Genomic DNA, 27,752 nt, shown 5'->3' with positions numbered 1-27,752 from the left:
TGTTGAAGCGTGAGAATTCTGCGGTAAAAAAAAAACAAAAAACCCAAAAAACCTGCACGCACAATATAACAAAACACACGAAGACGAGCACAGGAGCGCGGGTTATCAGACGCAACATGTTGCAGGTTGTAAGCGTGGGCCCCTCCGGGGAATCGGTTCCACGTCTCTGTTTCCTCTGGTCCGTTCTGGTGCGGTGGCATGAAGTGGGTCACAGCTGCGCCGCGGCCTCACAGTCACCGGCGCCGCGGCGCATTTCTTTACAAGTGGAGTCTCTCCGAGAGGCTGGGCTGGGGAGACGGGGAATGGGGGGAATCAAATGAGCATGCTTGTTAAACTCCCTCTTTTCCTCTGGTCCAAGCGAGATGAGAGGAGCGAGAAGGGCTGAGCGATAAATCATTAATCCACTTCACGGGGGGGGGGGGGGGGGGGCAGGAGGGCGAGCGGCGACGCCTCTCTCTTTTCATGTACAACTCTCCGTCTGTCTTATGGCACCGAGAGTTATGAGGCTGGCACCTCGACAGGACCCACTGGGGAGGGGGGGGGGGAGTGGGAGAGATAGACAGAAAGAGGGGGTTGGGAGAAGTGGAAAAAAAACAAAACGTTTTTTCTCAAAATGTGCCTCGGTGCTTTCTAGAATTGTCAAAAAGACGGAGGAAAAGTGATGCGTCCTCGGCCGGACCTGGCATCTAATTTATCACTGTTTATCAGCCTCTGCTCGGGGAGCTTCTTTGACGGTGTAGTCACTCAGAGCTCGGTTCTCCAGCAAACACCCGTTAGAGAACTTTGTTCGGGCCCCGCAGCTGTCGTGGGCCGCGTTCGTCTGCTGAGGTCGTTCTTTGTTGTGTGAGTCTCAAATGTAATAAAGGTAATGGATGTCAATACGGAAGCATTGATGAAAAATAAACCTTCTATTAATAAATGAATACACAAAGCTGGCAGATCCAGCTCCATATTTCTCTCGTGCGGAGGCCATAGTAGAGTAGGGTTGGAGTGGGAGTAGTGTGGAGGGAAGGAAGAGGGAGAGTAAAAGTACAGTAGAGGCAGAGTAGAAGGAGGTAGAGCGGAGCAGAGTAGAGGCGGGTAGAGCAGACACAGGTAGAGTGGAGTAGGCGTGGAGCAGAGGTATGTAGAGGCAGGTGGAGTGAGGCAGAGGCAGAGGAGAGGTAGCTGGAGCAGAGGTGGAGTAAAGGCAGAGTCGAGGAAGTTAGAGATAGAAATATGGAGAGCAGATTAGAGGTAGAGAAGAGGAGGTAGAGTGGAGCCAGGTAGATTAGAGTAGGGGTAGAGTAGAGGGAGTTTGAGATAGAGGTAGTGTAAGTCGAGTAGATTAGAGGAAGAGTAGAGGATGTAAAGTAGGGGTAGAATAGAGGGAGTGAGAGATAGAAGTACTGTAGGTAGAGTAGATCAGAGGTAGAGTAGAGGATGTAGAGTAGGGGTAGAGTAGAGGACATTAGAGACAGAGGTATGTAGATTAGAATAGCGGGAGAGTATAGGAGGGAGAGTAGAGCCGGGTAGATAAGAGTAGAGGGAGTCAGAGGTAGAGTAGAGGATGTAGAGCAGAGCATGGGTAGAGTAGAGGGTGGTAGAGATACAGGTTGTGTAGGTGGAGTAGATTCGAGGTAGAGGATGTAGAGCAGAGTATGGGTAGGGAGGGCGGTAGAGGCAGAGGGAGGTAGAGTAGAGGCAGAGTGGAGGGGAGGTAGGGTCAGTTATGATTAGCGGCGCAGTGAAGGCAGAGTAGAGGTAGAGTAGATGTACGGGTAGGCGGAATCCCTCTCGTCAAAGCTGTTTACTATGAATAGATGTTGACGTTCGTCGGAGACATGTTGGATTCCCTCATCAGTTCCGTCGGTTATAGTCGTTACACCGGTTGTAAAATATCAATTTCCCCAAATGTGGACAGAAAAGGAGACTTGGTTGGACAGGGACGGTGGCGCGGATCCATCCATCATGGAGCGGTGCCGTATCGCTGTTTATACCTCAGGACCATATTTGGGCAAGGCTGACATAATATTTGATGACGCTATCTGATATTTATGGGCTGCATTCCGCATAATCTGCAACCGGTTGCCCCTGAAGGTCATCAGCGAAGTAGACGGCACCCTCCACAGTGGCCCCCGTCCCCCTGCGACAGCCCACCTGGCAGGTTGCATTAGAATGTGTGCGGGTCCGGTGGCAGATGGCCAAAAGATCTTTGAAGTTAAATTGAGGATTGAGTGGAAGGTCATCGACATCGCCCATCGACGACGCACATCAGAGCCCGGCAGGCCCTTGCCCTCCTCCATCGACAGGAGGCATCAAGCAGCAATCAGGACGGCCATGACCCTCTGACGACACCGTTTCTGCCCACGGCTTTGATTTGAGGTGGAAAAAAAAAAAGAAAGGCGGAGGGGAAAAAAAAAAAAAAAAAAAAAGGAAGTGCTACTTAAACGGCTGATGGTCTCCGCCTCGCTGCTTCTTCTCTTTTCTCTTTCTCCTTCCTTTCTTTGTTTTTCGACGTTTTCCTGCTCCCGCCGACAAACGCACGACCTCCCTCTTGATCTATCTCTCTGCGTTTTTAAAGCCCGACTTTTGCTGATTTCCGTGGAAAGGCTATCCGGCGGATGCGTGTCCGTGCAGATCTTATTAAGATCGCGGCGGAGAGGTCAAGCAACCTTTTAAGATAGCGGAAGCTAAACAGTAAACCAACGCTGAATTTAATTCAGGCACTTTGCGATACATATCTGGGTACCTTCATGTCCTCCATTCTTTAGGGGAAATCTCCCATTCAACCTTATCGTTAGATAACAACACGTTGCATCTGAGCCCTCTGGATGTTTTGTTTCACAGGTAAGCAATATTATATTTGTATATACGTTCGAAATTGCAGTGAGTGGTGAGGTAGACGGCGAAGGTATATTTCCTGGTTGACTTATCTAGATCCTGAACCTTCCACGTTCCCCAGACCAGACTCTTCTGCAGGGGTATGGTGTCGGTCCCGATTCGGACTGCCCCAGCCTCTTCAACTGTTACAGTATGTTTTTGAAATCCTTTTCGCCTATCTTTGGATAAACCCATCACAAACGTAATGGATTTTTAAATTTTTATGTCCATGCATGATCCATTTGTTTAAAATCTACAAGGTAGAAATGCTAAATGCTTATTCCAGCCATTTCCGACCATAATGTATCCTTGCAATAATCTTTAACCAAAATGTGAAATGTGAAATTATACAGTGAATGGCCCCTTATATTTCAAGGAGGCACCATATCACCGAATCACCCAGAATGTGTTATTTTTATGCATTATACACAAACCTAGCATCGGATTGAATTGATTAAATAAACTTGCTTTCTTCTCCAAATTGCATCATCATAATTTCACTTTGAAATATAATTTACATATTGTGTCTCTTGGAGATTTTGGGGTGCAACAACACCGAAACGTTTTGCTCTGCTCACTCATTGCGGCGGTAGGAGTATGTTTGTGTGTGTTTGTGTGTGTGTGTGTGTATGTGTGTGTGTGTGTGTGTGTGTGTGTGTGTGTGTGTGTGTGTGTGTGTGTGTGTGTGTGTGTGCTCCGCTCCAGACAGTGGATCTGCTGCTGTTCCCTCATTATAACAAGTGCAGCCTGAGTGCAGGATTCCATTTCTGCTCCATCTCCCACCAACGAGCACTTGAAAGATCAAAACTGTTGTAATGGTGCGCCCGAGCACTGTGCGGAAGAGGCCGAGGGAAAAAAACCACGTAATCAACTTCAAACCAGTCGAAAGCTGCCGTCATTGACTTGACTTCTATTGTTTAATGTCATCGCAGATAGAGGTCAGACCTTCCACTTAGAACCCGGACGTTCGAATCGATTTGATTTCATGCTACATGAACGATCCGCGGCATCCGTGGAGATGTAACACAGCATACAACAACAACAACAACAACAGCAAAACAGCGATGAAAGGTTCAGCGATTTTTTTTTTCGAGACCGCTTCTCGACGAATCGTGCAAGGAAAAAAAAAGATTTGTTCCATTTTTCCGACTGTTCTTTTGTTTCGTTTCGGGCTCCTTCCGCTTTTGAATCGATATTCGCGAGCGGAAGGTTCGTGTTTGGCCGCAGTTACCGAGTTGGAAACGAAACAAAAAATAAGTGATTCCCTACTCCTGACTCCCCAGTCATTTGAAAGATTTGTTCAAAAGGGACAGATCGTTTGCGAGTCTTTCATCGCCACGACAAAACCGGATCTCGATACCTGCAATCGACTGAGACAGAAAGTTGTTGGGTTGCGCTGTCTGACCCAACCAACCTGGTTTAACCGTCTGGTTTTAATTAAGAAATAATGTCGATTCAATTAGTGGAGGATTCAATGCAATCAAAGGTATAAATCACATGTTTTTCCCGAATTCCGCTTTGTGGCGGAATCTCGGAGGGAAATGCTGAGCTTCCTGTGTCCTCGGGATTTGCCACCACTGGTTACAAAGAGAGAGGTTTTTTTTAACGTGCTATTTAGCTCAGGTCTGGAGAACATATTTAACCCATGGAAAAAGACAGAACATGTTGGAGCGTTTTCTTATTAAGGGCAAATCCGTCTCCGTCGTGGCGCGGTGCGAGCTGTTGCCTGCAATCACCAGTTAATTGTAACTCCAGCGCTATTAGCCCTCTGCAGCACGGCTTGCCGTGCGCTGATTACCACACACTCGCCATCTCATTAGGGCAAATTCCATAAAAGAGAATAAGCTCAGGACAGTTATTTATTTATTTGGCGAGTTATTCACAGTGAACGGACCCAGATAGGGTCATGTACCGTATAGAAATTCATAATCAGTCACGACCGACCTGAGGAAAAATTTATTATTACAACCCGGAGGCAGCTTTAATGAAGGAAAGCCGGCGAAAAAAAAAATAATGAAATCCCAGAGGAGGCATTTACCGGGAGGAATAGACGCCATTTTAATTCATTGTTTGGAAACTCAGGTAATCCATCTGTGTTTGTAACTCAGTATAAGTTAGACCCCGTACGTATCCTGTCGCTACGCGGTGATAAACAATCCTTCCTCTGTTGTCGCTCTTCTTACAAATTGATCAGCGAGCTCATCCCATTTCTCATTATATGGCCAAGGCGGGGCGTTCCACTCAAGTGGTGACACCTTCTTGGCAAAATGAACTGTAATGAATGACGCGCCGATGTAACCGAGGGAACACAAGATATCCCGGTTATCGCATTCAAACAGATGCTGCCGTGACATTGTGAGGTATTTGCTGGCTAACTGGCAACCCTCATTGAAATGTATGAACGATCCTGCAGCGGGGGCGATGGATGGACCTCCATATGCACTTAACACCGTCGGTCCACGCCCACGCCTGCCGGCTTTCCAGTTCCTATAGAGCCACGGCACGGACGCCTCCCGTCACCCGGGCGATCTGGCCTCCAAAATCCAAATCTCCTTGCGTGTCGCTTGGGTGTCTGCCAATATGTCCTCATTTAAGAACCCGACCATGCTGATAAATGGCCACACCGTGACTGACGGAGTGCCACCCATCCGTGGGGTCAGCCGAGAGGCGCTCAATCTGCCGTGTCAAAATTGCATCTCACGTCGGCCACTGGGACGAGACCAGGGCCCCGGCAGATGACGACCAAATCACAGTTCCCCTCTATTGGGGCCTTAAGCTGCGCTCTACCTGTGTCTAGGTCCCTCGGCACATCATCTGCTTTTCTTAAACATCAAATCACCGCAGTGCTGCGGTGCAGAGCTGGTGGCGGGGAACCTCGATGTCCGGCCACAGCCCTCCCGAATCAATACCTTTATAAATCGGTCTCGGTTCATTTCGTCATCATGTCAAAAGAGGCATTTTGTGTGTGTGTGTGTGTGTGTGTGTGCGCGCGTGCGTGCGGGTGCGCGCGTGTGTGCGTTTTAGGGTGGGGTTTAGATTCCTATCTGCGCCGTTCCACAGGAACAATCGATGAAAGTAGACATTCTTCTCTAGAGGCTACAATAGATTGAGTCCTTTCACCATAATGGACTTTTCATTGCACGAAGAATTTAGTGCTCAGTTGATGGCGAGGGACACAAGAGAGAGAAAGAGAGAGAGGGAGAGAGGGAGAGAGGGAGAGAGGGAGAGAGACAGAGAGAGAGAGAGAGAGAGAATGAGAGAGAGGGAGAGGGGGAGAGGTGGAGAGAGAGAGAGAAAGAGAGAGAAGGAGCCGGAGCGAGAGAGGGATGGGAAGAATTTTTAGGCCAGGGTATTCCTTCCGAGGAAGGGCAGCGAGTAACCTCTACGACACCGAGCGCGCGGCTAAATTTGGCAACATGATAATTTCGGACTCTCCCCTTGTCTTCCAGATGGGGTTGATTAATGTGGCGAGCAGTGTCAGCGCGAGCTGGCAGAACCAGGACAGACACGTCCTGCTCCAAAAACCTCCGTCCCTTCTCCAGCGTTAGACCCTAGATCTCTCGAGCAGAGTCGAGCAACTAACAAATTGCAGGGAAGGCGCTGATACCTTATACGTTTTATTGGAGATACAAGGGGCAAAAATGAAGTGTCGGCATGGGAGAATATCTGACAAGACAAGACAAAAATAAGGAGGGAGAGAGAGGAGCCAGAACAAACAACATATCAAGGTTTTTGAAGCATGGACATGGAGAAAAATACATTAAGTATTCATCATTATTATCTAATGACCCTAAGATAATGGCCTAGATCATAATAATATCCTTTGCTTTGCAAACGTCCTGAAATGGGCGTTGCAGATACGGTGAGTGTGGCTGGCGGTGGAACTCAGCACAAAGCGTATCGGAAGCCCGCTGACGTAGATTCCTACTTTTAATGTCGCTCTACGTCACAAATCTCAAAGAAAACAGAAGGGAGGAAGGCTCCGTCCAATCCCCCCCCAGCCACAAACCGCCCGTTTTTCAAACTTTTTCGGAACGGAGCCATGCCCGCCACCCCGCCGCCGACCGCCCCAAATCCGAGGGCTGAGATGCCTCTTCAATAACTCTCCGACTTGTTCAGGCGTCGAACGCTGACAATCCGGTGCATCCCAAAACAAACGGTGAATCAAAAATATCCCTTGCAGCCGTTTCCCCTTTTTCCACTGACTTCTCCCGCTCCCGGAGCCGCGGAGCCTAATTTGTTAATCGCCCCAAAGAAGAGTTTCGCTATGTGAGCGGAATGAAGAGCCACGTCCTCGGATTGGGGACGCGCAGGGGCACCGCTCACAGAATACGAGGGTAAATAAAGGTCTGTGTGAACACCTGCTCCTGCGGATTTATGCGAGTAGCGGGGCTGATAAAACATCATTATCATTCAATCTCCGTTTGTCGCTTTTCCCACAATATAATGTCAGGCCAGATGTTCACAGACAGACCAGCAGGTTTCACCAACGGTCCATCTCGCACACACACACACACACACGCGCGCGCAAACGCACACGCACACACACACACACACACACACACACACACACACACACACACACCACCACCACCACCCAATAAACAAATTAATTGTTGTTGATTAGGACTGCTGTGATTGGTTTGTTTTTAATTGTAATTTATTTTTCGGGGGAACAACAAGGTCATTGCTTGTTTTGCCGCAGTTTTATATAAAAAACAACCTTTGATGAACACGACATTTAAATTACATTTAAGTGCGCCTCATTTGACTTTATCACTGCCCACGGTGCAGTTTTTTCGGTGTTTTTTCTTTTTTTTTTTTTTTAACTCAGAGCCACCAAAGTGCTTCAGGTCATCCAGGTAGGGAAAGAGGACGGCCCACGGTTGAGTCCTCTCGCGGCGTCTCTCCTTCCCGTCCTCCAGGCCTGAGGCGGGATCTCGCGATGGTTCCGCACAATGCTCGCGTGGTTCTCTCCTTCCTAAATGTCTAAAGTGAAACCCTGGGTCAAGTTATTTAGGTGTTACAACATAATGCGCATATCATCTGCATATCGTACTATTTTTGTTTTCGTCTTTTGGTCGCGATGTCTATGGTCTGTTGTCCACGCTACTCAATGTCCACTAATCAATCCGGACCCATGTGAAATAAGACCTTAGTTACTGTAGACGTAGTAACATGTCTCCTCCGCAAAAGTGCTCAGTACGGTAGCAGATGCAATGTTCTTGACAGGTGTTTTGCCGAGCATTGCTGCCTGTCGAGAAATGTACCCACCTCACTGCTTGCGATCCCAGTCAAAGTCACCATGAGAAAGTCACGCGTGTTAATACCAACCAATACCAACATGAGCAGAATTGCTCGTTTAGATCTGGATGCCTTTAATCTTCGTCTCATCAATGATGATGTTGCATTGGGGCCACGTGTCACGCTATCCCAGAATTATCAGTGACCGTGTATCATCAGTGCCTCTGTGCGGTTTTGTTTCCGGGTTCAAAGCACGGGTTGCATGTGCCAAACGGTGCCATCGTTCCCACTGATTAAAGCCACCGCACCGCACTGTTATGCATATGTATGGACACAGATCTAGAGAAGTTATGGACTTTGATGTCTTTGCATTTCACTGCAATCGTTCTGGACCTCTGACTTCATTGAAAGTTCACGAGTGAACCTTTTAAATAAAAAAAAAGTTTGAGTACCCCTGGTCGATTGTCCCTTTTCTAATCTCTACTTTCAAATATTGTCACTCACCTGAATTTGCCTTTGGTGATTGATAGAAAACCGGTCTAAAATCACGTTATGTCATCATCTTTTATAAACATTCACTATTGGATGAATATTACGTCCGACAGAGATATTGTGAGTGTGGTGGACCTCATGTGGGCACAGTGTAACCTCTGCCCATTCTGGTCCAAGAAGGGAAGCATAGAAAATAACATCACATCACGACAATCTGATGGGGTGCAATCGTGTAAAGTCTACGCTTGCACTCCAAACTCAATCCCCTCCATGGCTCGCGGCATACGCAGGCAAATCTGTCCTGCACCAGTCCAGCACAGCTTGCGGCTCAATGAGCCTTGGCCTGAAGTTCGACCAACTTGAACCTCTGCGTTGCACGCTGATGGCCAAAACCATGGCATGACAGAATGAAACCGAGACATCGCAAGGTTTAAAGATGAGATGAGATGTTTATTTTGGCAGGCTGAATTCCCTAAACTAACACATTATCAACCAGCCGGGGATGCCAGCCGTGTTTTTTCTTGTAAAACGCGGCTGATTTTTGTGCACTAGGCTTGTCGGTTGGAAGTGTCTGTAGATGTGAGAAGTGTGGAACCACGGAAAAAACCGAACGCTTACAATATTTATCACTTTGAGATCGTTCCGATGGGCCGTGCTTCATCTAAATAGATGTTTTGACAATATCTCAACGGGGGCCTATAGGGGTGGAATAGAGTACAGCTGAGGTAACCGTGCTAACCTGTCATCCGGTCAACTGTCAATCTGTCAAAAATGGCATTCCACACTCTGGGACGAGTTCACGGAGAAAAATTATTATTGTCTGCTGAGAGCTGGTGGCAATTCCCACCATTGGACAAGGAGATCCCCGTCCCCCCCGTTTGTGGAGGAAGGGCTCCAGCCTCCGCAGAACTTTCAGCGGACGGCAGAGTTTGTGAGAGTTTGTGACGATCTGGAGACAGCCTGGTGGGTGCCTGTCAAGCTCTCCCTCAGTGAGAACTGGTTCCCAAAGACGGGCGTGCACCGTCCCCTGGTCCCCTGCATTCCCGCTAATGACCACCAGTGACAGCACCGCCGCTGACCCCTCGGCGTAGCTGGAAGTGAGGCTGGAAGTGGGACAAACCCGGTGACCGTGATACGTCCGTCTGACACGCGGAGGTGGCGAGCCGGTGACAACCTTCAAGCCTGACGTTCTGGGAAGCGGAGCGGGCGGTGCTACACGCAACACGGTTGGAGCACTTCAAATCCCCCTTAAATGTGATGAGGGCGTCTCCAACCGGAAACCTCTCGGTGGTGTTCAGATGTTGGCCAAAGCAGCAGGATGTTGTCCATTTCACATCCAGAATAGACATTCACGTGATGAATCACATTCACATGATGAATCGCGCCCCTCCCGGTAGAAATGACCCCCCGGGCTTCGACATAATATGCTGCTGTACACTACTGTATCTCACAGTGAAAATATTATGGGATAAACAACCCCAGATTTGAAGAAGTTCAATATTTAATCGTCACACAGCACACCACACTACAACACATGCACGCACACACACATGCTTTGGATGGTGGCCGGTAAAATGAGGCCTCTGCGTTTAACGCATCCTGGCTTGTCCTTCCTCCGGGGGCACAGCCAGGAGCAGTGCGCAGCATTCGTGGACGCACCCGGGGACCTGGTGATGAGTGTCTATCGCTGGTCAAGCGATGATGTGTGCAGGTTTTTGGTGGGGGTCCTTACTGACATTAGGTGGAGGAAACCCCATGTGAGCACGGGGAGAACATGCAAACTCCACACAGAAAGGCTCCTATTTGGGAGATAACCCGCTGGAGCACGGTGCACCATATACTTTGCACATCTCTGGTCATGCCAGGGGCGTTTGTTGACAACGGGCACAAATGCTCTCGGCTCGTTTTACTGTCATAGCACAGACCTTTTTACATTCTGAAATCCAATTATTAAATTGTATATTTAACCTAACTTTGAACGTGAAATTGTTATTCCGATGGGTCGTGTGGCCTCACTGTCCCGTACACGTCGCAGCGCTTCGACCCTCTGGCCCACGGGTAATTAGACCGCGGCGCCCTGCAGTCTCGGGAAGTTACTTATGCCGCGGAGGAGTGGCGGCGGGCGCCAAGCTTTGCCTGTCAGCGTGATGCCATGGCTTAACATTTAAACAACGTTACGGGGCTCCCTCCCTCGCTCCCTCCCCGCAGCCTGAGTGCGCCGCTCTCCGCTCGCAGTGGGAGTGTTTTCAGATTGGCCGGGGCCACTGTAAACACCTTAGCGGCAAAAGGGAGACGGCTAATAAACAAAGTACAGCGTTTGTTCGCAGCGTGGACACGCTCTGGCTCATGCCGCGCCGCGGCCCATCGGTGTGGTTAAAAAATAATCAAAGGAAAAGCGAGAAACCCCGCTGCGCCGATGACACGCGGGGCTCCACTCCGTCTTCTTTTGGTGAGCCACGCTCCCGTTGTTCGGCCCAGCCTCTTCCTCTTCCCCGATATGTGATTTGCCTGTCTGGGATTCCAGGCGTCAGCACCTCCCCCCGTCTCTATCTCTCCTCCAGGAAGCACATGGCTGATGGGCGTGGATGATGAGTGCAATAGGGCTGGCAGCTTTATCTGTAGGTATGTCTCCACCGCTTCACCCTTCGAAAAGCTTTGAAGGGCAACATCCAAAGACTGATAGCATGGGGTGTGTTTGTGTGTGTGTGTGTGTGTGTGTGTGTGTGTGTGTGTGTGTGTGTGTGTGTGTGTGCGTGTGTGTGGAGCAGGCCACAGGCTTCTCTCCTCTTTAACTAAACTGGGAAAGCAATCCATCTCAGACTCAAGTCAAGTGCCACGTCTGAGTTTGACAAATCAAAAAGAATGACCCGTGGAATGATAACGATTATGATATTTGGAGCGGGTGCATCATCATGCGCTCGCTATCTGCGCCCTCTTAGCCTCGGATTCATAAAAGATATTGTAATGATAGGCCAGAGCAAACGCGGCCAAAAGGTTTTTGCGGCCGGGCAAAATTTACCTTTGCGTCGCGGCGTCTGATCTTTGCGGCAAAGTAAATAAGGGCGATTGGCAGCGGTGCCTCGATCCACTCTGCAGCGCGATCATTCAACAATGGGATTTGAAAATAATAAAATGACGCATACCCTGTTGGGGGTCCCCGTGTGCGTGACAACCATTTCCATTATTTTCAAGTCCCATTGTTTAACTTGGCAGGTATACTGTATATGCTCTGATAGCGCATGAAGCGGATCGGCACCGCTGCTTTTTATTTTGTCTGCCCAGTAACCAAACAGACCGAAATAACTTCCCTCTTACTGCGTGTGGCCGTTAGCGCCGGTGTTTGGGAATTGGACGCAATTTGCAACGAGGCTCATTTGCATAGACGCTTTTTGCGTGGCAGCGCCGTTAAGCGGCGCATTTCACCGCTTGCGGGTGCTTTGAGAATTAGACGCTCGCTTTTTACGTCCGTTTGTGAATTCGCCCCTCTATGTCTATTGACATTGCACAATGCACAGTCTCTCTGGACTATTTTCTTCAAAAGCAGCTACCGTCCGCTGCTTAACGGTGGCGGGCGGCCGCAGTGCGGGTGCCGTGGTGCGGGTGGGGGTGCCCCCACACCAGGTCGGTGCGCCTTGCTCTCCAAATAGTTGAGAGTGCTGAGTTTTTTCTCAAAACACAGGAGAACTTTCGTTTTGACCCTAATACTTTGACTCTTTTATTGTAAAAAAAAAAACTCTTTTATTGTAGATGTATTTAATGTATTTATTTTCCTCCGTGCGTAACAGGGAGACAGTCACTCTCTTTTACCTCTCTTACCTCCGCTCCGCGCCCCGGATCCTGGTTTCCCCAAATCAAAAAAAAAAAAAAAGCAAATAGAAACGCTGTGTTTTATTGTAGAGGTATTTAATGTATTTGTTTTCCTCCGTGGGTACCGGGCAGACATTACGGTTCAGCCCGTGATAATAAAACGGTTGGGAACCCCTGGTCTAAAATAGAGAAGCCACATAATGTCACGCCAACAACGATCACCGGGTCTTTTAGAATGGACAGTGGACTATGCTTAAGATGGAGACCTGTCAAGAAGGTCAAGTATTCTAAGCATTTGAGCTTCGTTTTGGAAATGTAATGATGGACTACCCTAGAGGTCGGAAATTAGACTAGATAGATAGACTAGTAGATTGTTACTTGAAGATCTTTCTTGAGTAATTTCAATGTCAATAGCCATGACAATGTATGAACCATTCTGAGGTTCTAATTCATCAGGAATAGTTTCTGCAATTTTATTACGTCTTGTGTTTTAATGTCCTTTATTGTATGATAATTCTTTACAATCTCTCTTAAATCAAAGTCATTTTCCTGCTAGTTTTGGGTGCTGCAGTGTACACAATGATTTTTTTGCTTGTCTGCTTAACAAGCCTTAACAAGCAGAAAAAAGACGGTTTCTTTCCCAGCAAAATAACGCTGGGAGCCTGAATTGAAAGGAAAGATGATTGTAAGACTCTTGTTTTGATTTTGAAAATGGCTCACTCGCTCACTCACTCGAGAAATTAGTTCAATAAATTATGTATTTCCTGCTCCTCTACGACAACAAACAAGGAAATATTGACCAAACATAAAGAGAATATTGATGAAACGTGAAGGGAATATTGATGAAACATCAATATTAACAACAAGAAAGTTTCCCATTACCCTCTCAGTAAGGACCCAGGGAGCAAAGGCAGACCGCTGCAAGTATTAAGATAATGCTGTTTTATCATGCATAGGGACATGGAGACGCACGGCTTACACAATGTGTCTTTACTGCAATGTACTCTATCCAATAGCAACCACAACAATAAATTTGACCTAGAATGGAAGCAGTAATTGCAATATACACTGCAGCGAGTGAATGGCTGTTGTTGGCACAGTCATTTTGGACAAAATATGCCATTCATACAGAGCCAATACTCAGAAAACACAAGAAAACCCAAATAAAAAAAAAAGACAAACAATCAACAAAAGCTGCCCCAAGATACCAAAACTGAATGTGCAAAATGTGATTTTTTTTTTTTTAACCTTTCTTTTTTACCTCTTATACTTTTAAACTCATATTATGATATTTGTATTTCTGAGTGCGAGCTGGAAAGAAAATCCCATTGAATGTCTATATTGAATTAAATTTTACTGTTAGTTTTACCTTAACCAATTTGGTCACTTTTAATGTAAATTAACTTACGCAATGTTGGCACTCTTGTAGCCGGACTTCATTGCTCATAGTTTTGTTCACTCAACATGGAATTATTATTATTATTATTATTATTATTATTATTATTATTATTATTATTATTATTATTATATTAATATTTTATTATTGTTATTATTATTATTATTACTGTTATTATTATTATTATTATACTTTCAACTAATAATAAAAAAAGTTAAACATGGAAGTCAAACTTCCAATATTTCACATTATAATTGAGCCGAAATCTGTATTCCCAATAAAAAAAGGTTGGTGCAATACTATCGCTGTAAATTCAATTTACATGGGATTTTAATTAGAGTTTGGGATAGGAAGGGCGTGTAATATATTCCGCAAGATGCATTACTCATTGGTCCAATGTTGAAAAGTGACAACCGAACCCTGACAATTAGTGTCATCGAATGAATTCCCAAAGGAACCACGGTGTCTTATTATCACTGAAAACAAAATACAACCATTTCAATTCATATGGATATTCCATCACATTATTTTTTCAAAAATGACTCACTGGGGTGGGTAAGATGAGCGTGGAGAGGTCAGGTTTCATTGACGTAAGAAATAATGTAAAAGCCCAGAGGTGTTTCATTTTTCCCGACAGAATATGTCTCCATTTGTCTTCCAAGCAACGACAATGAGGATACATTTCCCTTTCTGTCCAAAACGTCAACAAATGGAGGCAAATTTTGTTATGGTCATCAAACCCATCTTGTCATTTTTTTTTTTAATGTTCCCCTTTTTCCTATGTAACAGTTCTTTCTTTTTTTCCATTAATAATAAATAAAAAATAGAAATAAAATATTTTAAAAAGTACATTTATATATTTGTTTCTCTGATTTATTTATTTATTTATTTAATTATCTTGTCACTTGTAAGATAAGATAAGATCAGATCAGTGTGGGTTAAGGAGGTTTGTCACAGAACTAATCCGCCAAGCCGAAACAAACAATACTTGCTGGCAAATGGGTATATGGGACAGTATAAGTGTAAGGCCTCGGAATCGGAAAACTAAGGTTTGGGAAAATGCCTTCCAGGGTCGACATTTTTAAAATCCTTGTTTTCCGTGTATTCGCGTTGGGGAAGTAAAACGGAGCTTCTTGAACACGCCGATGGAACCTACGAGCGACGGCCGACGCCCGCTGTGTCGGTCTCCGTGTCTCCATTAAAAGTTAAAAAGCCTCTCCGACTTTTGGAATCAGTGTTGTGTCTGAATATTATGAAGAAGCTCAACACGCAAATTTGACCTCAAATTGTATTACATATTATCGCCTCCTACAGGCCTGGAACGCTTTTAGCGATTTTAAATTTTCGCGTTTTTATGCGGATGGTTATTTTTTTTCTTGGAAATGGGAGGGGAAAAATGTGATTTATTTTCAGAAAAATCGTCATTATGTGTGGACGCGGCCTCAAAGCCATCGAACGACATCACAGCGCCGGTGCACGGCAGCTTTATCTCCCCTTTTCTCTGCAGAAACAAGAAGATCCAGACATTTTGGGCTCGCAATTAGGCACAGAATGAAGAAGAAGATGAAGAAGAAGGAGACGGGAAGTGAGGGCGAAACAAAGCAGAGAGCAAAGAGAGAGAATCTTCAGGATTTCCGGGAAGTGAAGTCCCCGCCGGCTGCTGCACAGGCCGCTGAGCACATGATGCCGCAGCCCGAGCGCTCCGGTGACAGCCGCGAAATAATGAGGGCTCAACTTTCAACCTCTGAGATTTTTTAGGGTCCAGCGGAAAATAAGTTTAACTTTTTCTGCAAAAAAACTTTTGCCCCAGACCAGACGCTTTCATCGCTTAATTTTTGAAAGTGTCCAGGATTCTGTGGAGCGGCGCTGCCTCCGACGCCTCGAGCCGTTAGGTTGGGGCTTGAGTTCCCTTTATGAAATTATAGGGCCAAGGACATTTTTTTTACGCGAGGGATTTGTCAGAGTGAAGATTGGTGCATTGTTGTACAGGCAATTAGGATAAAAAGAAAAAGCTTATATAAAATAAGTCAACAAAAAAAGCCAAATATAGGAAGAAAATAGCCAAATAAAAAACAACCACAGCCAAATGCACAAATAAAAGACACACAGACACAAAAGTGAGTCAATGCACAGGGTAAGTTCAGTTCAAAGCCGGTCCAACATGGTCGACAGGAGAGTGTCGACAAAATACGACAGCAATTATTTGGCAAACTTTGCGGTGGAAGAAATGGTGCTGTTTTCCCCCCGAAACGAGTGCTTCCCGGAATCGAGTGAAATCTCGGGAATCGCAGCATTTTCTTTTTTATTATTTCTCCTTTAGGGGATCAGGGAGCCTAAACCAGTGTTTTCCCGACATTTTGCACAATGAAATAATGCAACGGCGGGACACCACAAACCTGTTAAACCACCGAAAAGCCACAAAACGCCAAGGACACATAGAACTGTAATTATTGTTGTGATGGTTTACTGATAGTAAGTGATGCAAGACTTGAGAACGATTGGTTTGGAGCGAACAAATCTTTAAAATGACCCGTGAGTCTAGAGTCACTCTGGCAGAAGAGTGGGCAAGCGAGTGAATGTTTGAGTCACAAACTCAAAATACAAATTACTGAGGAGTCATTCAGAGCCGAAGGCAGTAAAAGGCACGCGTCATCATTCTTATTGAATTTGGCTGATTTACTCTTTGCATTCCACCAAAATATATATCTCTTTTAAACGCATTATTATTCTTGTGAGAATTCCATTCACAAGTCAGAGCGGAAGGAAGTCCTCCCTCGCTCCCTGCGCGTTTCACCGACTGACTCAAACGAGAGTCGAGAAACCGTGCGACTCTCACCTTTTTACCAAGGAACTTGTCCAGAACCGAATCTCCGAGTGAAACTTAAGCTTTTCCTGACGCACACAGGGCTGCCGTTCTGGCCGGAAGTGACGAATTCGATGAATTAGCGCCGCCTTGAAAACTTTGATCTTGCAACACGAGAGCCTGTTTCTAATATATGTATGTAAATGTATTTCTTTTTTTTCAGGCCAAAAAAAAACAAACAAAAACGCCGGTCCGAGCCGCCTGCTTCCGTCGGGGCTGTTTCCGCGTGTTACTCCGAAGAAGTCAGTGGATGTGAACTCGACATCTTCGCCTGTTTTTTTTTATTTTTTTTGTTTGTTTGTTTTTTTTTTTATCTGCTGCTCCCTGCGGCGCCGCGCCTCACTCCGATAGTGATATTGTGCGGCCGGGCATGTTTACCGTGCGCAAGTGCACATCAATAAGGCAGCGCTGCTCGGCACACGCTCGGTACGACTTGACAAGCCCCCGACTATCGCCGGTGCGCCAGCCTGGTGAATTATGAAAGCCATTGATGGATGAAATATGAACATCAATCTTGTTCAACTCCTGCGCGCTGAATAAATTACATTTTAAAAGTTCAGTGGCATGTTGGCAGCCGCGCACTTCAAGCCGCGTGATCAGCGCACTCATGGTTTACCCGCCGCAGCGGCGTGACATTTCTGAGAAGTTAAAGGAGAGGTTTGCACGTTTTCCTCTTGCCTACGCCTCATCCGAAATATTGGCTCCCGTCGTCCCCGCGGGAGGCTCATAATCATCGGTAGACAATCTTTACGCGTCGAGAAATATGAATTTATGAATTTTAAAGAGGGAAAAAAATGGTCGAAAAAAAACCCCGTGCTTTTTTCAAGCTTTTATTTACCCTTTTGCACTTCCGCAAAGGGACTAGAAACAGGAAGCTGCGTTGATGCGCTGTGGCAGTTGCCGAAACTAGTATGAATAAAATGTTACTGTTTATTAAAATATGTTCAGGAAAATATACTAGGGCGTGTGGGACTATAACGTGACTTTCCAAAGTTTTCCAAAAGGAGTTTCAAAGTGACAAGTTGCAGCGGAGTGGTAGGTTTCCTCATAGTAAAGCAATCCGCCCTGAAAAAAAAAAAGGACGCGTTTCTAAAGCAAAGGGACGTGACACGAGAGCGACGTCGGAGGAGTCGGAGAGGAGAGATGAGGCATCGATTTGGATTGACGACCAAAAAAAAATGTCCCCCAACAAACGGAACGAACTCCGTGAAGGTGAAAAAGGAAAAGTCTGGTCGATTCCCTTATCGCTTGCCTCGTCGTAAATCCATCCAGAAAGGCCTCGCGCCTCACTTTAACGTCACCAGGTGGAATGACAAAGCGACGCAGAGATGGCGCCCCCCCCCCCCTCCCTCCCTCCCGCCCGTCTTCTTTCACTCCGACACAGTCCGCGCTCCGCCGGCTTTTTCGGGACGGCGGGGGAAGCGGATTTCTCACATTTTTAAAAGGTACTGAAGGCTGTGTTTTTCATGGCGCCTGCCTCTCTTGCCCGGAGTTCCCCATAAATATGATATTCTGACAGAACGATACAACGAACGACAAAAGTAGCTTCACCAGGGTGTGGAGTTGTCCCCGATGAGTTTTTAATTTATATATTTACGCAAGGCTATAATTACAACTCTCGGGCCATAGTTTGTATTTTATACAACCGCAACAACGGTGTAGGTGTTGGACAAAGTGGAGGAATCAGAAATTGAACAGTTCATGTGAGAAGTCCATTTAGGTCAAACACTTCATAAATTCCTAAAGTCATAAAGTATGTTATTTTCCGCAACTCCTCAAAAAGTGAACAAACGGACGATACATGAAATAAAAAGTCCCGGAATTCGATGCGAAACTGTACATTTTGTTGGGTTTTTTTTCCAACATCTGGGTTTCTTTTCTCATTTCTCGGTCTCTTTACTCGAAAACATGCTTTTAATCAGATTCACGGATTGTGGTGGGGATATTGTTTCAATTGTGGACCCTGCCAGCAACAATGGAAACAACATATTGAGGAGCGCACCCAAAATACAACTATATTAAAGGTTGTTCCTTATAAAGCACCAGCTAAAATAAATAAAGATTTTTGTTTTTTTTACCCAAAATAATCTTACAGAGTGCCACTTTAAATGTCACTGCTACTGAGATGCACATGTGGTGTGTTTCATCGTCACACATCCTGGTCCAATGAATCCATGAATCAAAGCCTTCAGAAGTCCATTATTTAAAAAGGTGATTTGGGATAATTGGGCTTTAATATCTTGAGAGTCCTTGGTGTCTATATTTATTGAAAATGTTGGTGTGTTTGGTGGGGATTTTGGGATATACAGTATAGTATGGGTAAAAACAAAGTAAGTGTATTCATTATTCATCCCGGTGAGAAATTGCGGTATCACAGCAGCCTACATCAAAAAATTAGGTGATAATAATAAAAGCAATAAGAATAGAGCATAGAAAAAAAGAAATGTCAATATGCAAAAAAACCTTAGAATTAACTGAAAGGTGGCAATATACAATAGCCAAAAAATGTACTAGAAGACACAATTTGTTTGAAATATACAATAACCCAAATATACCTACCTAAACATTCCCAGAAATACACCTAAAATGATGAACCAGATAAATCAACCTAAATACAATAAAATAACCAGAAAAAATGCAATATCCTAAAAAATAACAAGAATAATAATGAATACACTAAAAAATATGAAAGCTCTAACAATAAATAGTAATTTCCTAAAACAGAAATAATATTAATACACTGTGTTGTTGCCCATACTGTGTCCCCCATTACCATACAGTGATCTATTTGGGATGTAAAGCATTATACAACATGTTGGCCCCGGGACCAGTGGGTAATTATCTGTGGATTTAAATTTCCATTTCTCTGGGAGGTGTCAAGCACCACTTCACACATCCCAAAAAACACCATCGCGTATACAATCGTTACTTGGAAGAGCATGGAAACCGGGACGCGATAATCCAACAGCCACCGACACACGGGTCAACCCAATTACCGACACCAGGGCTCTGACACCATTCCACCAAACAGCACCACGCGCACAGCTCCAAAATCCAGGTCAAGCATCCTTCATCTTATTAAATCTTCGAAGAAGATGGATCATGGATCTATTTGCATGGATAGACAATGAAATATACTTATCCATCCATCTATTGTGAGAGAAAAATGCAGATGATCAATTCTTTGAAAGATGTTTTACATGTTTTTTACAGGACAATAGACTTTTGTATGTTACATAGCTTTTAAAAAGACATTGCCTTGCGGTTCAATGAGTCTCTGAGGTCATATGAAGAGACACTAACACTTTCTAACAACGCCTACTGTATTGTAAAGACCAGAACATACTCCATCTTCACTCAACCTTGTTTCAAGATAAGGATGACCCCCAGGGGGCTTGACACAGCCCTGTGGGTTGTGGAGTTTGACTATTAAGTCATTTTTTGAGGGTAACTGTTAAAGAATAGGTCAAGATGGACCCAAACGCAGGACACACGGTTTTAGGAGTTTAATGGGTAGACAGGCAGGAATCGGGAACAGGCAACAGAAGGGGGATCGGGACCGGCAGGGACTCGTGAAGGGGGAAGGCAGTGACTTGGGAACCAGGGACCAGAAGCAGAGGAGCCGGTGGAGGATCAGGAATCAGAAGTTGGGGGCACACACCCAGGGAAACAGGCAGGAACAAAGACAGTGAAGACATGCAAGAAACACATGCAACCAACCGACACCAACAGCGTGAATGGGACCCGGTTAAAGACCAAAGGAGTGACGGGGAAGGTGGAGACAGGTGATAAGATTACCAACCTGGGACAGGTGTGCAGTGAGAGGGATGTGACATGACACCAGACACAGACAGAGGGAGCCAGAGAGGAGGGACAGAGGGAGACAGAGACAGATAGGCCCAATGCAGACAGAGGGAGCCAGAGAGGGACAGAGGGAGCCGGAGACAGACAGACAGGGAATCAAGGCAGTGTAGGATCATGACAGTCACACCCGGGGATATGATTGAGGGGCCATAATCTTGTAAATGGCACCTGACCGATGGCACACGACCTTTCATCGGTATAAAACCCTCTTCCTCAGAAGCAGGGGCAGACTGATCCGATCACTGCTTTGAAGCATGACTGTGCCTTTCTCTTTATTCTGCAGACTAAATATCTTTAATACTCTCAGTTTGTTTTCCTGTAGCAGGCAGGTTAACCTCACCGAATCGCAGTGAGAATTCTCCAACACTATCTATCTGTGTATCTATCCGTCTATCTGTCTATCCGTCAGTCGGTCAGTCAGTCAGTCAGTCTGTTTGTCGGTCTGTCCATCTATCTTTCTTTCCAACTGTCTATCCATCTGTTGAAAACATACCGTCTAGTCTGATGTTTCGGACTCCAGGTATAGACAAACCACACGTCTCCATAATTCTATTCTATTCTATTGATCGATCCATGTCCAAATGTTCAACATTGTAGCATTTCTAATTGCGGATTGATCAAGGTTTGTAATTCCAAAAGACTCAGACTTCATCAATCTTAAAACGTCTCCCATCGCACCCCACGCAAGAAGCATTTCCAGTCCAGTCATCCGGTTGTCCGGCCGTTTGAAGAGAGCCCTTTAAAAAAGAAAATAATAATAATAATTGTAATTGTTGCTTTCGGACGAGGGCGTGGTCCGTCAGGCCGAGCCCGCAGACGTCCAACGCTCTGCTGACGTCTGGATGCCTCTGCTTCCTGCTCCTTCAGCTGATGGCCTCCATGCCCTGTGCCTCCTTGTCAGAAAACCTCCTTGTTATTGCCTGTGGAAGGACGTGAGACACAATTAAACCCCCCACCCCCCCCCCCCACCAAAACCGTTGTTTTGTTTAGAAAGCCGACAGATGTATTTGCGCTAATTGAACGCGGCCCCCGACAGCTGTCTTCCATAATGAAGACTCTTCTCCTTCCTCCCCGTTCCGTTGTGTCGCCCAGTCCGGTCCACATCAAAGCCCCTCGCCGCCTTCCCAGGGCGAGAAGCCGCGGCTCCCGCTATTATTCCTAAGAGCGTCCATGTTTACTGGCCCGGCACACGGAGATGGACGCGTCATTACGCGGCTTTCAGACGGCTCGGGCGACCCTGGGGATGGAGGGTTTTTTGGGGGATAATTCCGCTGCTCTCTAAAGTGTCCTGTAATATACATGAAATTCGTATTTGGTCTAAAATAAGTATGGACGTGATTCTGTACATTTGGAAGTTTTAGAGATAGGTTTCACCCAATAGCATACACATCTGAGTTAATTATTTGTATATCTTTATTGTAGGTTTAGTTTTTATCTTCATTTGATCTCAATTTGAGTAAGTTATAAAGTAACTTATTTTAATACCTGAAGAAAATGTCTACAGTATCTATCTATCTATCTATCTATCTATCTATCTATCTATCTATCTATCTATCTATCTATCTATCTATCTATCTATCTATCTATCTATATACCAGTCGCCTTCAATTTCCATTTCTTGAAAAGTATAAATTCCTGTGATATTGAATCGCAGGAATTTTTGCAGCTAATTATTTGTGTGTGTGTGTGTGTGTGTGCGTGCGTGCGTGCGTGCACGTATGTGGCGGCATGTGTTCCTAACAGAGTTTGAATGTTGTCTGGCCCTAACAGAGACGTCATTCTCTGTCGCCGTCCCTCCCCGCAGCAGCCGCTCTGAAGGGCCACTCCGCCGCCATTAGTATTCAGCGCCGTGCCGTTTCATGCGAGTCCTGTTCTGCAGCCCCGATCCCGCTGACTTTCAATCTCTTTGTTCTGGGCCGCCGTCCAGGCAAGGGGCCCTGCGAGCGACGCATTAAGGTTCTTTTATTAATGCGATATGCTGTTCCGCCGCCAAAGACATTTCTATTTCTCCCCCTGCATCTCACCTCTCTGTCGATCCAGAGGCGAGTGCCCTCTCTTTGTCGAGCGGCGCCGATTCCTCCGTCATTAGGAACGATTTACCTCCCCCTTAGCTGCAAAAGCCAAACAATAAATCACACCCGAAAAAGCGCAGAAAATAGTTTTATTGTCTTGCAAATCTGTCGAGAAAAATATGAAGTGCAACCCCATGCATACATAAATTTACAGAATGTGAGGCTTATAATTCTCCCTAAAGTGGTTTTGTAATCACGTTTTGCAGATTTACTCCAGTGGCGTTGGTGGGACTAGGATGACCAGGCGTCCCTCATTATGTTGTACTGCTCAGCATTATTATCCCCCCGTCCCACATATTGAGATGATGTCACACATGTCGATTGGCTTTATGCGGCAATTCCGCCAGACACGCCACACATCAGACTAGGGGAAGGGGCCTCAGCGGCACGCGGCGCACCATTTACGTACATCTGCCAAAATGCCCGGCCAATAGAAGCAGTGCAGGGTTTTATCGTGTCCGTGGTAACCGGTCATTGGGTAATGGTGAGCTATGGTGGGCTTTTCCGACATGTCTGATCTCCATCATGGGGACGCCCCGCTGAACAAGGCCGGGTCACCCGCAGAGCCGACGAACCTGGCGGGGGGTTTGAGCGGCTGTCTACGGGACGCAGCGGCACCGCCCCGGGAGCTAATGGGGGACAGAGATGGGACGACACAGCGTTCGGCGGCACCACAGGACCAGGCTGGTAGTCGTCCGCCCTCCCCTGGGCTGGCAGGAGGGGAACCGTGCGGGAAAGAAAACGGGCACCTCCCGCCACCGATGACCCCAGCAGGGCGCCCACCGGGGTCCCGCTGACTCTCGCGTCACATGTCATGACAGAGGCCCTCCTGTGTGTATGTGGGGAAGGATGATTTACCTGTGCGCGTTGATTGCTCTGACAAGCAACAGGCGTACAGCCACCCCTGACCCACTGCACAATTACCTAGACTCAAGACCCCCACACCACACTCCACACCAGTTTTTAAAAGCCAAACCACTGCAGGACACTTTCCTAAAACTCAAAAAGCAGGGGAGGCTGTCATCATGGGGCTGCATTGGATTTCAATCAAACTGCGAACACTGTCTGAGATGTTGCAAATGTACGTAGCTGCTGTGATGCAAGAAAAAATTCAGACTTGATCTGACAATAAATTATTATTGTCTCGTATCCTATCATGCACGTGGGTCAAGTGCAGGTAAACCTGTCAGCATGTTTGCCACGTCCAAAACACAAAACCCAAACACCAAAGTCAAGCATGTTACGGAAACGACGAGAAGAAGCCATTCTGGTAAGGAGCAAATGGTGGGGGCTCGTCGCCCAATGTTCCAGAAGGAACAGGAGGAACTAACTAACTAACTAACTAACTAAAGTCACAAACTATGCCGATTAATATGATGGAAACTAGCAGAAAGAAAAGGAAATGCAGCTACAACCGAGACTGGGCAACTACTTGGAACTGGGTGAAGCCTGTGGAAGGCAAATTCTCAGAGTTTTTTTTTTTTTGCAAAATCTCAAAAGAGATTTTAAATTTTGCATGGAGAGGAATATGACGTAAAGCGACACAGTACATGTGAGGCTCACAAGGAAGATGTGCAAAGAGATATTACTAGCTATGGGGCAGAACATACTTTTTTTTTTAATTACATTTTTTATTCAATTTTTACATTTTAATTTGGTTAGATAGACACTACATCAACATTTTTAGTCTGCCCCTCAGTATTGTTAACATGTCCCACATTGCCCCACACAAACATACTTGTTGTTCCAAATTTGGTTTGTTGGCATCTGGTCACTCTAGGTGGGACCCCAGGGCCTTTAACTCTGTTAGCGGGGGACGTACTCGTTCAATTAACAGCAAAACAGGTGCCACGGACGTGTCGCGGTCCATGATGTCCGCGGTGACACCGGGTCCCGAACATCTGTCGGGTCCGGGGGCGTTCTGCCAGGGAAGCGATGTGCGGGCATCTGTTCATCATGGTGTTCCAGATGAGCGGTATCTTCCTCCTGTTGGACATGAATGGCAAGTAGCTTGGACCCGACGCCTCTTTCAATCACTGGCACCGAGGATTAGGGCTGGGCGAGATGGACAAAATCCGATATCATGATATTTCACAGACGAATACCTCAATATGGACGATTTTACAGTTTTCTGGGGAAGTGTGATTTGGGTAAAGTGGATGTTATGACCAAGCAGTTATAAGGGGTGTGTCCATGTGTCAGTGTCTATGAAGTTCAGAAAATGACATTACCTTACTGTAACGGAGCCTTACATATAACATATAACTACAATATATCGTAATATCATGGACACATATTATCATGAGGCCTAGTTCTATGCTTTCAGGCATAAATGGTATTTTAGAAGAACAGGAAATTTGCTGCTCTTATTTCAATGTTTTTATTTAAATTTTTTTGCCCTTATTGAAATTTTTTAACACATTCAAATGCATGCAAAAATCATATGAAATTACTTTTTAAACATCTTGAAGGCACCGTGAAATTTTGAATAAAATAAAAAAAGTCCTGCCAACGGATCTGGTGGCCCACTAGTAGTACACTTTTGAACCACTAGGGCCACGGCTAGAGCAACAAAAAAAAATAATCACTACAAATCTGGATCCAGAGGCTCGAACAGTTAAGAACTAATGAGCTGGAGAATGTGTTTGACTTTCTTTTTTTCTACACTGATACACACGTACGTGGATTAAAATACGCCATTGCCGTGCGCACGCACAGAAGAAACGCACACATACACACACACACACACACACACACACACACACACACACACACACACACACACACACACCCGAGGCAGTGCAAGCCCCCGGATAGAACTGGGCTAGTGTACAGTATATGGCTCCGAATGTGACTCTCAGCGGAGGAAACCCAGATACACCAGTGATAACCTGTGTATCAAGCTCTCAATCTGCCACGCGCTGAAGGGGTGTGGGGGGCGATAAATAGCCTCCATCTTAGCCAGTGTGTGCTCTCGTCATCAAGCCAAGTGGTAAATCTTGCTCATTGTGAAAGTGGGCCACGCTTAAGCAAAGACGAAAAAAAAAAAAAACAACGCTCAAGGGCGTTTTCGTTTCCAGTGCCAGCGAGAAGAGTAAGAAGGGCCGGGGGGGTAGGGGTGGGGGGGTCCCTCTATCAGTGGTTTTCGGTTGCCTTACCTGCATTATTCACGCTGTCTCCTCCTCGGGCGTTGGCGGTCAGATGACCTTCCTCCGGCGAAACCACGTCGAAGTCCCGCGTTGACAAGGACCTCGATGGAACCCGCCCCGAGAGCCGAGGGTCGCGTCCGCAAACCGAGCCCGCTCCGCGTCGCGGTTTTATTTCTTTGTTTTTCTCCATCTCCTCCGCCCTCGTCTTAAAGGGAGCGAGCCGCTCGGCCTGGCCCGTCGCCGAGCGTCCTGTAATTATACACTTGTCAGTACTGATTTTCATCAACAACTTCTGCGCGTGATGATCTGGCAGGAATACTAATGACTCCTCAATTGGAGTTAATCAGCTGCGGGCGCCGCAGAGGCCGGCTCAGCATTTCACGTCCGTCAAAGCGCGCGCACACATTCCCAGTGCATTCTGGGAAAGCACCAGCAGACCATAAGGAGTAACAACATACGACTTCCCGCACCCTTCCCCCATTGGGTTTAATAAACAGAAGTGCTGGGACGGCACTTTTTTTTTTTTTTTTTTGGTGTTACAGTCTAACTTTCCCCTCCGCCGCTCCCCTCCGCTTCCCTGACTCCATATACAATTCCATCCACCTAATTAGGAGAACTAGTTCTTCTCCAGACATGCCTCCCAGAGGGTCAAAGATCCAAAGAAATTCTCCGGCTAATGGGAGATGGTGAGTGCTTTGTTCATTTTAATGTGCTTCTTGCGGGAAGTCTCTGTGGCACGGCGACAAGGAGGTTCTTCAAAGTGAGGTTGAGTTCCCGGAACATGACGGCCGCGCGACACAACACGGTCACCCCGGTGCTAAGCAGTCCACATTAAAAGTCACAGTGGATGCTCCGCCGGCGTAATTAACGTTGCATCTCGAACTGATGGAGTGTGTGTGAGGAGAGAATGTTATGGTCACGGTGGTTTTTTTTGTGCTCGTGAAAGACCTTTTATTTGAAATGCCATTTGGTTACGTGATGTGCTGCATGTCTGACCCTGACCCATGAGGCTTGTGATTGTGATTTTATTTTTTATTTTTATACTAAATGGACGAGCAGTGGTGGTCAACTGGTGGATTCACACTTGTCATTAAATCATGATCACGAACACAATTTTAGATTCAAACCATAAAGATCACCACAAAATTAATCCCGCACTAACTCGGCAAGATTGAGATTTTTAAACAATTTAAATTGTGCACAGTTAGCAGGTTAGGGTTAGGGTTACAGTTAGGGTTGCATTAGGGTTAGAGTGGGGTAAGGGCTAGGGTCAGGGTTAGGGTGGGGTAAGGGCTAGGGTCAGGGTTAGGGTGGGGTTAGGGTCAGCGTTCGGGTTAGTTTGGAGTAAGGGTTAGGGTTAAGGTCGTATTAGGGTTAGGGTGAAGTGGGTTAGGGTTAGGGTTAGGGTTAAGGTGGGACAAGGGTTAGGGTTAAGGTTGCGTTAGAGTTAGGGTGGGGCAAGAGTTAGGGTTAAGGTCGTGTTAGGGTTAGGGTGGAGTGGGGTAAGGGTTAGCAATTGATTGCAGTAGTTTGACAACAACTGTATGCTGATCGCAATTGTATGATGGTGTCACCAACAGCATGGGATGTTTGTGATGTGTCCTCATGACAACCAGACGCACACAGTTTGAAACATTTTTTTCAAAATAAAAGCGTAGCATCAAGAAATGTTTTTAAGAGGTGGACATATACACATGGATGAATCGGGACCGAGCCGTTGAGAACCACTGGTCTCTAGCGGCGTTTTTTGGATGTAATATATCTTATTCTATGCATTGAACATAGTTATTTATCACTATTTTTAGTTTTGAAATGTGAAAGTTTATCAGTTCAACAAGAAAATTAGCTGAAGCTAAATGTGGTACAATGCACGAAATGGCAACATTTAGGTTCAATATTTAATAATATGGCCCCTTACAAAGAAATAAATAAATAAAATATTTCCACCTCGGGTGTGGCAACTCAGCTTCAATTTTGAGCCGTGCACCACATCAGGTGTAGCG

This window comes from Zeus faber (assembly GCF_960531495.2).
Source record: "Zeus faber genome assembly, chromosome: 11".
Taxonomy (NCBI): domain Eukaryota; kingdom Metazoa; phylum Chordata; class Actinopteri; order Zeiformes; family Zeidae; genus Zeus; species Zeus faber.
The sequence above is the reverse complement of the archived record's forward strand: the minus strand, read 5'-3'. Positions refer to the sequence as shown.